Below are 9503 nucleotides of genomic sequence, written 5' to 3' on the forward strand. Positions count from 1 at the left end.
CCTCAGCTTGGGAAGCACTGGTACCCTCACAGTGACAGTGGGATAACCCAGGGTTGCTCTAGAGTCAAGCAGGGACTCTGCAGGTGGGATATCTGCAGCAGTATGACCAAGAGACTAATGTCAGTCAGGGACATCCCTCTTACATCCTTTCCCCCAGCAGAGCTGTCTGTGGATCATGGCCTGGGTGGCACTGGGAGCTGCAGCCTGGGGCAGCTGGCAGTCGTGGGGAGGTACCCAAAATGTAGGATAGCTGTTGTGGTGCCAGCTTTGCTGCCAGCTCTAGGGGCTTGCAGCAGAAGGTGTTGTTTCACCTGAGCTGTAGAGGCTTGGCAGTTCATAGTGGGAGGTGCAAAGCTTCAGTACAGGGTCACCTATGAAGGCCAGGGCTTCAGTCCTGGATATTTTTTTTCAGTGACATAGAGAAGATTTTCATCAGTGTGAATATAGACATTATTGGCTTTGCAGTTTTTTGTGTCATTCTGGAAAGTCCAGGTGACTTTCCCTTAACTAGGGGAGCCTTTTCCAGGAAGAAAGACCACACAGTTGAAGAATTTTTAGTGGGTTATTTCCAAACAGCATCAAAATGTGTCTTCAAAAGATTCATAGAGGAGATGGAGGGCCTTAACATGGTGGCCTGATGGAGAACCAGCTCATGTGGTAAACCTTGGCTGTGTTCTTTGTAGCCTTTGTGAGTGTTAAGGGAAGGTCAATGCACGGGGTTGTGATAAGGACAATTGTGGTAGATGTACTGAACAGCCAGAGAACTCAGGCTGATGCAACAGCACAAGAGCAGATAGTTGTGGATGTTCAGTGTTCCTTCTCCAAGCCTAGGGCCAACGGTAAGAAATGCAGATGTCTGTGCATAAGGCGTTTATTAAAATGACCTCACCCATATGTATACATTTTAATCAAGTCAGTGAATGCTTGTTGTGTTTATTTTTAATACAGCACTTGTTTTGATGTTACAATTGTGATGATGTGGATCTAATGGCAGTGACTCTTCGTCTTAGGCCTCAAATCCAGAGCTGAAAGTGAAAAGACACTTTGCATTACTTTAAAATACAAAAGGGAATGTCCCTGGGCAAATTAATCTTTCATTTTCATTCTAGACTGTAGTCAGCTGTCTGCTGCCTGGAGTCCACAGTGCACAAGCTGCTCTGGAGGTCACCTGAGGTGCCTCCTGCCGCCGTTGACCGATAGGTGACAGAAAGGCAAACAGACCTTTGGAGAAAGGTTCATATATACCTTGAACTCCAGTATCACCTTCAGGGCAAAACACAGTCTTTGCCAGCCTTGGATTTTGTTTGAGGGGCTATGACTTCCTCTTTCTTGCCTTGAATATCTCCCCAAAAGTCCTCAAGGGCAGGGTATACACCCTAAGCTCAGGCCTAGTAGGGCTTTCCATCAGACACCCTGGTGCTGGTGTTATCTCTTGCAGCAGCAGTTCCACCAGCTTTTCATAGAGGAGAGGTGTAAAGAACAATGTGTAAACTGAAAAAAGATCAGCAGAGATGCTGTCAGTGAGGTCCATGTGATGGTGCCCCAGGAAGACCAGGGGTTTCTGACTTCAGCTTTTTCCCTGAGCTGTATTATTGTCATTGGGTCTGCAGAGATCTCAGAGTTTTGTAATGCATGATGTGTGCCTGTGATAGACAGGCAAGCCAGCGAGCTGAGGGCAAGCTGCCAGCCTTCCCTTCACTTTGAACGCCCTTGGCCGTCCTGAGACTCGTTCCAAAACATTTAAATTGCTTAAGTGTGCAGCGATGTGTTTTAATTAATGCAGAAGAAGGGGACAGTAAAATACAGGTCCCTTCAGTACTAATTTGGCCTTGTGGTTGAGGCACAGGTGCTAGAAAGCCAGGAGTGCCTGGATGTGCCTCTGCCTCATTGCAGCACGAGCAGTGCTGCAGTTTCCCCAGCCTCAGTGGGGCTGACAGTGCTGGGCTGCCTTTGCCAGGTGCCTGGGACACAGACTACCACGGAAAGGTGAGTGCACACACAGGTATTTATGACACCTTCTTGCTACTCTGTCTAGGAAATGAGCTCCACAAAATAAACAGCAGGTTTATTATTAAACGGCAGGACCTGGAGACTGAAGCCTTCCCGTGACACACTTTGTGAAAACTTTCAGGAAAGTGGCAGAATTTCCTCAAAGTCCTCTCTCCAACGCAGGGCAAGCAATAGCATGGTGTCAAGAGATTGCTGCTTCCATTGCACAGGTGGAGAACACAATTGTCACCCAGCTGCCACAGGAAATGTGGCATCAAACTAGGCTCCATGTGAACTGTCTCTGGAGGCTCACACTGTGATTTGCCACAAGACCACCCTTTGTCAACCCCCCACCTCTCAACCAATCTGTGTGTAGTTCCTGGAGAAGGGATATTCTGAGTCCATTATTTTCCCTGTGATCACACCAGAGAAAAGGAAAGTGGAGGACTTTCTGGGGTCATGATTAATGTCACAGGGAATCAGATGATATTTGAGTTTCGATGACATTGGATTATTAGGGATTACATGTTGCAGATTGAAGTGCCCCAACTCCAGCATCTACATCCTAACCATGATTCTTTAATAGAGGGCACAGATCTTCATCTGGCCTGTGAATGGATTGGTCATTGCAATGCCAGGAGCACTTCCCCCTAACAGACACAGATATTATAAACCATAGCTCAGCCTGTGAACTGGTCAGAAAGATCTGGCATTGATCTGGCCAGTAAATGACCCTGCTGAACTTGGAAATAAAAGGTCAACTTCTCAGACAGGCTGCAATGGATTAGGACATTTTTATGAGAGAGATTCCCCTTTAGAAAATCACCCTTCTAAACTCCTCAGATACCCAGAATTTGGTGGCAGCTAGGAATGCCTTGATTTTGTAGAAGTTTTGTTGGGGAAATTTAACCAACACCTGCAATTAGTCAGCATGAGTCTTACCAGAATGGTCAGTTCCTTAATTTAATGAGCATTAGAACAGTGATTCATTTCAAAGTGGAACTTGGTTATAGTGCTGCAGAAAGAAGAAATGACAGAGAGGAACAAAGAGAATGAGGAAACAGTTGTTTTAGGCTGAAAACAGACCAATATATTCCTGGAAGTACACTTTCAGCCCCTATGCAGGCCTGGCTCAAGCTGAGGGAGAAATCCCTGTATACAGTTAGCTCAACTTCTCTTAACAAGGCTACCTTATTTCTTTAGGCCAAAGTTCTGCAAGGCTGCAGGTACTGGCTAACAACCCATGCCAGGCTAATCTGCACTGTAGAACCATGAAAGGAGTATTTTCCATGCATTTCCTTGTTCCGTGAAAGCACTAACAGGTTAAATACTTGCATAGAAATGTAATAATAAAGCTTAATGCATTCCTGCCCAGGTTCTGGCTTTTCTTCTGGCATAATTATCCTTCTTCAAGACCAGAGGTCCTTTGCTCATGCTAGCCTTCAGTCTAACTAAAGTCAGCAGGAGACAAAATTGTTGCACGTCTTGCAAGATGAAACCCATTCTTGACCAAGTAAACACCTTCCAGAGTAACAAACAGCAATGGAGCAACTAAGCCTGTAAATAAGAGACCAAGCAGAGAAATGAGAAAACATTGATTTGCCTGGGAAAAAGTCCTGGCAAAGCTCACAGTGGTGAAACCAAATGGAAATGTTTGCAAACTTTCACCTAGAATAAACAATCCGAATCAGCTGGAAGCGCTTTCCTTCACACTGGTTCCCAGGAATGGGGTTGCCTCATTTTCTTGACACATAGCTGCCAAAATCTGTAGTGACAGACTAGAATCCTGCTGATTAGCCAAGCTCTTGGCACATTAGTACGGCCAAAGATTTTTATTTATTATTTTTCTGGTAAGAATCGCTAGTAGATTAAAATGGGAGGCAGGCAACACAAATACATATTCATTTGGGTGGAGGAGACTTTGCTTTAGGGTAGATAAAGCATGGTGTTACGTGGCAGCTTTCTGTCCACAGGTCTTCAGATGTGAATGCCATTATTTACCTCCCAGCACCGTCTGTGGCAGGTGAGACATGCTCCAGTTCTCAGATGGTCAGAAGCTGGCCAGAGATATGAGGCACACAATGCTCTTAGATCCGCTTTAGTCAAGTCTGACTTGCTTATTTCCTGCTGCTGAGGACCCTCGCTCCAAGTTTTTACATTTGCTGTGAAAGCTGCCTGCAGCACCTGCAATTAGTAGGTGCTCTGGTAGAGAAGTCAGTGCCACGCTACAACCAGGACATCAGGAGCTCTGGCTTTCTTCCTTGGTTATTTCTCGGATTATGTTTGGAAGCAGGGACTGTGTCCCTTGGTGTTTGTCCTTCAGAATTACCCTACTGTGAAGAAAATCCCTGTTTTTTCTTTCTTCACAAAGTCTTTTATTCCATGTTTGTTCTTCAAGCCTGTGTCTGTTTTGATGGCTGTCCAGCCCCCATGCTCACAGACCAGGTGTGAAGCACCTCTTTCACCACCTCATCTTTACCATCTCTCCCACAGTGCCTACTTCTTCTTGTCACTCTTCACTGCCTGAGCCAGCATCCCCTGTTGTTCAAGGCCCTCTTTGTACACACTTCCTTTTCTCTGAAGCTTTAGCAACAAAAGAAGTATAGGCTCAGAAAAAAAATTAAATAGCAATGGAGAAGTTTCCCTTTTTCCTCAGCTCTTTCTTCAGCTTGGCTTTCTTTGGGAATTCTGTTCAGAATTTCTTGCCATTTGCACAGCATCCAGAGAACCGACCTGCAACGTAATACATCTGGGCTAAGTTTGAAAGAGGAGCCAGATGCAGACAGGCATACTGGAGAGGAGGGGAGGGAACAGGGAAAGTTTAGATATAAGACGACAAAGCCTTGCAAAGCCAACTGGCAGCCCAGTCTTGCAAGAGGCTGTCTGAAAGCAGAGATTTGTCTGATTCAGAACCCTCCATCCAAACGACGTGAACTTTGAGAAGGGTCAGGTCCAGATTGTCTCCAGCTGGGCTCCAAGCCCTGATAAGAGAGTTCCTCCCCTGGGGCTTGAGAGCAGCTGAGTCCTCAGGCAGCCTGAGGACTGACCTCTCCTTTCCAGGGTCTCCAGGATTTTTTTACCCAGTTACTAGGTCATGATCAGCCTTCTCGGGGATTGTTATTTCACTGTCCGGGACATTTTTCTTTCTTCAGGGAGCTCTGCAAAGCAGTTTTTCAAGAGAGGAGGAGATTCAGCGTGACTCAATGGTGTTTGAGAAACAGGGAAGCAAATGAGGAGATCCTAGAGGTACTTCCTTTCTAAATAGCTCAGAGATTAGTAACGCTTTGCCATACCTGTAAATAGTTCACTCACAGACATGAATGCCAAGGAGTGCCCGGAAAGCTGCGCCTCGCTGCCCCTCATTTTCAAAGTGGCGGTTGTGATTTTTCAGCAACCACCCACCAAGCTGAGAGAAAAGAGCAAGATCCCTGACCTTTCACTGCTCTGATTTCCTAATAATTTGGACACCTTTAATCCTTGCCTCAGTCTGAAGGGCACAGTTGTGTAACACAGGCACAGTCCAGGAGGAGCCTGGCACAAGAGAAAGGCTGGACCCAATGGGCAAAAAAACAGCAGGAGAGGTGCAAAAGAGAAGCATTTCTGGGGGATCACAACAACATCAACCATATTTCTGTGGTGCTTGGAGAATCAGTCACTGTGTAGAAGGCTTTTTGCTTGTCACCAAAATGTCCATGCAGAGCGGTCAGACGAGTTTGGGCAGTGAACACATGTACATTAATATTTGCTGTCACTGAGGTTGCAAAATAGAACAGACAGATCATTTCAGGACTTGGCCTGCTTATCTCCATCTACCACAGCCTATAAAGTTGCATAAGAAAAGAGGACTGAATAAGAAGAATTTTGAGGTGGAAACCTGAAGAGGAACGAAGCAGATGCAGCAATACCAAATGGCAAAGCTCCTCCAGAATGGGATTTTATGGTAATGACAAAGTAACTCTGAGCTTTTCAAACCCCGACTTCAGGTCCTACCCATCTTAGGCCAAAGAAGTTTAAAATTAAGAAGGCTTCTTTTGTGGTTTGTCAGATACTCTGTGATTATGGACACTCAAATTGCTTTCTACTGAAAGACTTAAGGATGTGCACCTACTGGAAAACTTCCTTGTTTAACGCATATAATTCCAGTATGCAAAAAAACTTAATGACTGAGAAAAAGAGGAAGATGTTCCCATTGTGGTTTAGTGGTGACAAAAGGGTTAATCATCTCCCGACAGTACACTAAATGCCATTGAGTCCCCAGGCTCTGAGGGCAGCACAGAGGGGACAACCCCATGCCAGAAACAGGGTCCCACAAACACCCAGCAATGCCGCAGAAGAGACCAAAGTGGCTCCAAAATGCTTTTGATCTGTTGTAAACCCTGACTTTGTTTAAGAGGAGTGAAGACTTTTTTGTTTGGGAGCCATGAGCATCTGTTTAGTGACTTTTCGGGGCATGGGAGAAGCAGCTCACTGGTGTTTTGCCAGGTAAGCAGCAAACAACATTAGGTCATTGCAAACAGTTCTCCTTGGGCTCCATCTGTCAGATAAGGACCGTGTCACAGGCAGGATGTTTGTGCTGATGAACTCTCCTTCAGCTAAGAAAAGCCAAATGTGAAGCTCGTTAAGGAGGAGAACCTGAGATGCCCTCCCTAGACCAGCAGCAGCTGATTTTGCTGCTATGGGTTAGTTAATCTCTCATTAGCTCAGGACAAAATGAGCTGTGTGAAGAAGAAATGTCTCTGTCATGACATGTCAAACCTGTGGAGCCAACTGAGTCCCAAGTGCAGAAGCTGTTAGGGGCCACGGGGGTGGTTCTGGCTCTGAATTAGCCACAGCTGATTATGTGTGAGTGACTCGGGCAGTTGGGGCGTGACCAGCAGCCTTCTTGGGGCTCAGCCTGCAGGAGACAAAGTTGTGTTCCAGCCTCACCTTCCCTGGCTTTGGTTAGTGGCCATTCAAATACAGTGCTGTCAAGGAAGAAGCACAGCACCTAATAGTGGTGTAGATTGAGATGAGATTAAAAGAAAACCTGTGGTTCAGAGGAATGACGCCATGGAAAAACATCAAGGAAAATGAGCTGGAATGTGCAGTCATTAGCAAATTGCTTTATTTATGGCTATTGGACACCGCTGTTGTGCCAAATCTTGAATTTATTTGGTGCCGTGGATTTCTTAATTAAAATCGTATTATTGAATTGTTATTTGGTGAAGTTTGCAACGATCATCCCCTTAGCTATTTCACTTTTGCTCTGTGTATGTGTGTATGATCCTGTAAAAACAGGCCAGTCTGTGGGGAGAGAGCACGTTTCCAGTCATGCTTTTAAAAGGCACAGCTGATTTTCTCTGAGTCGACTCACTTCTCCTCCATTTTCCTTTCTTGCTTCACCTCGCAGGCTGCACTGCGGTGGCCCCAAACCCTTTCTCTCCCAGTTATTAATGTTAAGCTGACAAGCTTTAAGTAAGGATTTTCAGGTGTCTTTACAAAGCTTGTGTTGGCTGGTAGGTGTTCCCAGGAGGCTGTAGATCCTGGAATCTTCCAGCCTGGCAATGTGCCCAGCCCATCACAACTGCGACCTTACTGAGATCTCAGTACTGGGATTTTGCAGCTGTTCAGAGGTCTCCAGACACCACAGCAAATGATTTCTGCTCTCTGAGTCAGCCAGTTCCTGCTTTAGATGACACAGATCCCAAGCCTTCCAGGTTTTTCCCACTGCTCCTTAGGAGAACCACTTTCAGAGTTGGTCTCCCTGAGATGGTGATGGAGCAACAAGTGGAGGTTGGTGACTGTGACATTTGCCTTTAGTGTGCTATATGCCAAGGCAGATGGTGCTCAAGGGAGACATATGGAGATGGCAGGATGGGGGAGAGCTGAGATCTCCAGAGATGATGATTGGATCAACAACCATTTCTGCACAAGGGCTGTACTGTAGAGAAATCACATCAGCTCTTTTCCCTCATGCTAATTAAGTCCATTATGTGATGTTGTGTCGATCCAACCCTATTCAAGTAGTTTTGTGCTTTACAGGCTGCTGGATCCCAGTCACAGCTGTGCAAAGCTGACAGCAGCTGCAGAAGGACAGAAGCAGCTCACCCCTGAGCTCTGCTCCCTCAAACTTTGCCCTCCTCTGATGCACACTTGTGTCTGGAGCACCCCACAGCAACCCAAGAGCTCAGACTTTGGCTTGTCCATTGTATCAAGGTTAAAAAGTCTTCTGTGATGAGACACAGTTCCTAGTAGGAACATGGGTCCTCTGCAAAGCAAAGTAAACTTGGCTTTCAGTGACATGCCCATCATCAGTCCCTACAGGAAGATTTTCAGTCTAGAATCTCACAAGTACACCATGTACCCTACATTCAGTGCTGCTGTTTTGCATAACACTTCCCAGCCTGTTGAACCTAGATCTGGGCTCTCTCAGGTTCCTTTCAGGTCTTTTTGTCCAGGGACAAAACTCTCCTGAGAACTGCAGTATCAGCCTCATGTATCGCTTCAGTTTAAGCAAATAACCGGAGGCTGGTTACACTCAGGTTCCATTAGTAGGTGTCACATCTTGCATGAAACAAGATAAAAAAAAATCTTTTTCTTTTTCTTTTTCTTTTTCTTTTTCTTTTTCTTTTTCTTTTTCTTTTCTCTTTTCTTTCTTTTTCTTTTTTCTTTTTTCTTTTCTTTTTCTTTTTCTTTTTCTTTTTTCTTTTTCTTTTCTTTTTCTTTTTCTTTTTCTTTTCACTTGGGGTGTAACCTGGCTATCAAAGCAAGCTGAAACAGACAACACTTGGGACATTCAGGGCTGGGGAAGTGCCACTAAACCACCTCAGCAGGTGATACTGTCCTGCATCCATCAGTTTTTCTCCAGGACCTCATGAGATGAGAAGCTCTCTGGTGACAGAGTCTCCTGCAGGGATTCATGACTCCGAGGGAGCAGCAGTCTGTGCAGAGACATTGGTGTGCACTCACCTGCCTTCCATGTGGCCGTGTCTCTGCCCCTGATGTCCAGGGTGGAGGATGTTGAAAGACCTATCCTTCTTATTCTGGATCTTCCCTTTGTCTTTTTCCAAGTGAAGGATGCGTACCAGGAGCTGCTCCCCACAGTACTGGAATCTAAATAATCCCTCTAATCAGACTCCTGGCTCTCCTCCCAACACACACACACACACACACACACACACCTGGAGGGTGGGTGCAGAGGTTTAGGGGGAAGATAAGGTGCTCCTCTGTCAATCAGAAACACTGTGAACAGCATTCACGCAGCTTTTGTGGGGCAATTGTGTATTCCACGTCCCTTCCTGTGGTTCTTCCCGGGCTCTTTTGTGCGGGGGGAAGGCACCTGGCTCTCGAGGCTGCCATCCACAGACCAGCCCCGAGCAATGCACCACCTGCCTGCAGCCTGACCAAACACCACACAAGTCAGGTGATGCAAGGAAGGTTTCTTCAGGATCAGACTAACTAAAACTTCCTTAAGGTATGCAGGATTCCTTCCAGACTGCGAAATGAAAGTCACTGCAGGGAATCACTGCATTCAA

General features: G+C 45.9%; 1 long non-coding RNA gene across 1 annotated transcript; it reads right to left on the reverse strand.

Annotated features, from left to right (window-relative positions):
• Positions 1-889: 889 nt before the first annotated feature.
• LOC136365458 (uncharacterized) lies at positions 890-5372 on the reverse strand. The gene is made up of 2 exons (XR_010744367.1): positions 5283-5372; positions 890-1025 (listed from the first exon to the last, which is right to left on the reverse strand). It is a non-coding gene; the product is annotated as an uncharacterized lncRNA (long non-coding RNA).
• Between the last annotated feature and the right edge of the window lie 4131 nt (positions 5373-9503).

Source organism: Sylvia atricapilla, chromosome 10 (assembly GCF_009819655.1).
Source record: "Sylvia atricapilla isolate bSylAtr1 chromosome 10, bSylAtr1.pri, whole genome shotgun sequence".
In the NCBI taxonomy this organism is placed as follows: Eukaryota; Metazoa; Chordata; class Aves; order Passeriformes; family Sylviidae; genus Sylvia; species Sylvia atricapilla.